General features: G+C 39.8%; 1 long non-coding RNA gene across 1 annotated transcript in view; it reads right to left on the minus strand.

Moving 5' to 3' along the window:
* LOC110304295 overlaps window positions 1-4,544 on the minus strand; it is a 29,112-nt gene extending 24,568 nt beyond the window's left edge. The window contains exons 1-2 of the long non-coding RNA XR_002379053.1: window positions 4,504-4,544; window positions 3,885-3,951 (exon numbers count right to left, since the gene is read on the minus strand). This is a non-coding gene — a long non-coding RNA (uncharacterized LOC110304295). The remainder of the gene's footprint in view (window positions 1-3,884; window positions 3,952-4,503) is intronic.
* Window positions 4,545-4,924: the final 380 nt, after the last annotated feature.

Genomic DNA, 4,924 nt, shown 5'->3' on the forward strand with positions numbered 1-4,924 from the left:
AGCCCCATTTTTAATGGGGTTATTTGACTTTCTGGAGTCCACCTTCTTGAGTTCTTTATATATATTGGATATTAGTCCCTTATCTGATTTAGGTGTGTGTCCTTAAATTTCCCATTTGGTTGAACCAAGACTAATATGGTTCCTAAAGAGCTATCAATGTTGACTCATGTGCATCAAATATAGACGTTAGATAAGATTGAACTACCATATTTTCCATCTTATGAATATTTTCAGTCTCATACAGGTAAATATTTTCTGTCATGCTTAAACAGTGAATCAAAATCCAAAGTACATTCTATACTGAGATAACTCTTTGTGAAGCTTATCCCAAAACACTTTACCTCTGTCCCTAGAGTTCTCTTTGGAATATTCCAGGTAAAGTTTCCCTCCCCTGATGCTTAGTAATTGTTTTCATATCCAAAGGCAGTATCATAATCTCTCCTAATTACATCAATCCCTTTGATCTAGGTTTATCTCCCATGGTTATGTTTTCAAGACTTTTCCTGAACTCAAAGGAGTTTGATAATCAACTCAGATTAAGATTAATTTTTTTCTTCTGTAGAAAAGCATTAACTGAACACATCCAACATGCCAAGAATTATGCAATCTTCAGATAAAGTAAATGACAGACTGTCTCTACCTCCCTGGGTTCCCATCTCATGAACAGAGCTGTTCCACACTGTCATTGGTGCTTTCTGTCTTCTTGCAGAACATGCTGCATTTTACTATTGGCTTTTGCCATCTTAAAAATCAAATTCCTCCAACATTATAATGACGCTTTTATCTAGAAAGTCCTTGCCCTCTTATGTCAACAGCCATGTGTATTTATTCAGCATCTCCTTGTGCTATGTTGAGATTTATTCAGGAGTGGCAGGGCTGTAAATGGTAAGATGCTTGGAAGAACCTTTCAAATCCTGAGTAGGGTGGGTATAATAACCTATAAAATCTCTTATGGTTTGAAAGTATGTCAACAGTACTCTTCATCACCTTTCTCATCAATAAATTGTCTATGTCCCCACTTTGAAACTCCCAAAGCTATCACAAATTGGATCAAGAATATAGAAGATTCTTTTTGTGTTTTGCAAAGTGACATCATAAAAATCAGCACAACTTCCACCTTGTTCAAGAGAACCTACATATAAAAGACTTTAAATGGCAACACAAAGTGAGAAGTCACTGCCTTAGGGCTGTGAGGAAGTTTAAGCCCCGTGGTAGAGCAGTGCACTCATTCCAGATGAGTTAGTACCAGCTGAGCCCTCATTCACAGACATCAGCAACTCCAGATGACTCCAGCTCTTGAGTTTTCCAACCTGGGTCTTCAGAGTTTTTTAAAACAAAACAAGCCATCCCATCCAGAGCTGGGCCCCCACAATGTGTGTTTTGTATTAAAGCTGCTTTATGATATTGAATTTTAGTTTGTTATTAAGCAACAATAAGGGCCAAAATGGATTCTAACTCTAGCTGGGGAACTTTTGACTCTTGGTGGCTACTGGAGGAGAAAGAGTAGCATTGCTTTGGGTATGTGGCCACTGGTAGGTTGCCTAACTTCCAGAAGATATCCCATACCAATACATGTAGGGACAATACATGAAGCTGTGAAGGAGATGTATTTAGGGACCCACAGGGAATTGGAGGGGTGAGTGAAGGGTGAATGTAATAAAAATATATTGTATATGTGTATACACATATTAATAAACATTATTAAATTAAAATATTATTTTTAAATGTATAAGCATGCTCATTTCATCCATCTTAATCCCTAGAAACTAAAATCAAAGGTTCCTCCAATCTATATCAAAACCCCTGGTATCAGACCTTTTCTACAATCTTACTCTTAGTCTTCTTCGCTGTATTAGCTACTTTTGTGTCACTCTGATGACAATATATGACAGAAGTGGCTTAAGAGACCCATTTGGCTCATGGTTCTAGAGGATCTCAGTCCATTGTGGTGAGGAGTTGATGGAGTGTTTCCACTCGTGGTGATGAAAGAGGCTGTTCGTAACACTGGAGCAGGAAGCATAATACAAAACCAGAAGTGAGGAAGGACAGTGTGCTCCTGTGAGATGGCCACCAGTGGCCCATTTCCTCCAGAAAGTCTCCACCTTCCAATCTCCAGAACCTCCCAAAATCTCAGGGCCTTGCTGAGAGCCAAGTATTTAAATTATGAGCCTGTAGGGAGATTCCCTATTCAAACTACAACACTAATCACCTTGATCTAGTTCTCCCTGAGCCTTAAAAGATCTTATTGCTTCTTCCAACCTCTGCATAATGTGATGGACAGTGAATCCACCACAGGAATAAAAAGAAAGTAAATAACATTATAATTATCACACCTATGAGAGTCTCTCATGGCAGAAAGATTTCCAGGCCCCAGTGGACGACCTGCTTGTTGCAAAGTATTTGTAAAACACATTTTATAGTCCTGTGGAGACATGACTCTGTCCTATTTATCAAACAAGTGTCCACAATGCAATTTAGAGACTATGAATGTAGCATAACTTCTAATATGTTGTCAGGGAAAATGGAAATAAATTCCTCCTCTCCCCCCTGTGTGTGTGTATGTATGAGTGTGTGTGTGTGTGTGTGTGTGTGTGTGTGTGTGTAGGGGTGTGTATGTGTAGGGGGTGTTGGGGAGATAACATTCTCAATGACAACTTCCTGTTCCAATTTGAGATACCTCAAATTATTCCTGAAATGGTCTGAAGTAATCCAAATTACTGTTTTCCTTTGCTTTCTGGGCAACACTATATCCAATCCCAGTGTATAACCAAAGAGTAGAAACCCTATGTTAAACCAAGAGCCTCTCTAAAGACCTTCCTGGTAGTTATGGAGAACAGAAGCTTCTGTGGTTACCACTGACTGGTTGGTTAGTGGAGAAACTGCATAAGGGGAAAGCCATCTCTTTGTCAACATGAAGAAGGGTCACGATGCTATGAATTATTGCAGATAGAGTGAAGAGCCAGCAGAACCATGCACTATAGAAATTTGAGTTGAAATTATACACCACAATTATGTGCTACATTTCTTCTTATGATTATACCACTTAAATCTCAAAACAGAAAGTCAAGAACCCACAGATTACACCCTCTTGAGTATAGTCAAAAGAGCTATTGGGCTTACTGACTTCTTGCATCTAAGGGCATCATAGCATGCAGCTCTATCTGCTGATAGGTTCTAGGAAAACCAGAATGTAGTTCTCACCTTGTCAAATCCAACCTCCCCTACAGAACCATTAGGCAAGGTGTCCTTAAGAGAAGACATCTTCTTGTCTCATTGACATTTGGCTGAAATACTGAAAATAACAGGAACCAAGCAGAGATTGACATCTTATGTTCCACATTTCTGTCGGGAAAGAGACAGGCACCTTGCTGCAGAGGTAGTGTGATTCCAAACAGCAAAAACACAACAAAGTATAGGTTGTCGTCTTTAAAGTTAAAAGTGTCTCCCAATTAACAGTTAACAGAGATTTTTTTGAAGAGTTGGGCATAGTTGAAAATACTTGTACCTGTTAAGCAGCAAAGACAATGTGTTTGGAGCTCTGGGCTGTTCTGTGCTTATACAAGGAAGGAGACTTGTCAGAGATAAGACACAAAGCCAGGAGAACTGCACCTTTAACATCCAGTCACAATTGAATTCCTATCTGAATGACCCATTTCTCTCTCAAACCAAATAAAAAAAGCAAATGCTTTCAGATTTCAGATTGAAGACCCTGTTTGCTGGCATATTAAGCCTCTTCACTCAATTAGTTCACAAGCATTAGCTGAACTGTCTGTTAGATGCCAAGAACAAAGAGGGAAAATAAAGATGATTAAAGCACAGCCTTGACAACTCAGACCATCTATGCAAACTTGGGAGATAGAAGGAGCAATTAAGATGCAACTTACCAAATGTAAAGTGCGGTTGTGTAGAAGGAACAAGAGATGTGACTCCAGCTGAAGATTTTACAAGTACCTGCAGTAAAAAGGAACACTAGGTGAGATACCCAAAGAGAAAAAAAAGCTTTGAAAGGGTGACAATATATGTTGGTGTACTCAGAGCATAGAAACAAGCATAATAGTTCATGTGAGAGGCTAGTTATGTAACAAACAGAGATTGATTCGGGGAATACTAAGAAGTCTTGTGTGATAAGTATTGCAGTTATAATGAGGAGTTTCTTCTTGAGAAGCAGAGATACCAGAAGGGACAATCGGGAAGTTCAAGGGCAACACATGGGTAAATCATGGGATAGGAATCAGCTTTCAATAGCAAATGGGGTGGGAATGGAGTACTACAAACATCACTGACTATTTCACATAATAGGGCAATGTTAATTGCTTTTCTCACTGTTGTGACTAAAGCAACTTAAGGGGACCAGAGAGATGGCTTGCTCTGTTGGTAAGGAGATCTAGCCACCGGGCCAAGCCTAGCAACATAAACTTGATTCCTGAAGCTCCATGGTAGTTTTCAACAAAGGTAAATTAAGGAAGGAAGGTTTATTTGGGCTCACAATCTGAGGGTACAGACCATCGTGTGCACTGGGGCTTGAAGCAGCTAGTCAGGTCCCATCTGCAGTGAGAAAGCAGAGAACAATCAATGTTCTTCCAGTACATTTTCTCCTTTTCCTACACCCCAGGATCTCAACCCCTGGAGGGTATCATAGATACATATTTATCATGGGTTTGGATGGTACCATAGATACATACTTAGCATGGGTCTTCCAAACTCAACCCAGTCTAGGAGCTCCCTCACAAACATACTCAGAGGCTTGTCTCCATAGTTACTTCAAATCCCATCATATCGACAGTTAAGATTAGCCATCCCAGTGAGTCTTCCCAATGTGCTATGCCAAAAGGCAGGGAGGATATTTGACAATGAAGGTGAGTGTCCCCAGTCTATAGCCTTGCTTGCCTCAGGAAACATACCATCCAGTCACAGATTTCTCTAT

This window comes from Mus caroli, chromosome 11 (genome assembly GCF_900094665.2).
Source record: "Mus caroli chromosome 11, CAROLI_EIJ_v1.1, whole genome shotgun sequence".
NCBI lineage: Eukaryota > Metazoa > Chordata > Mammalia > Rodentia > Muridae > Mus > Mus caroli.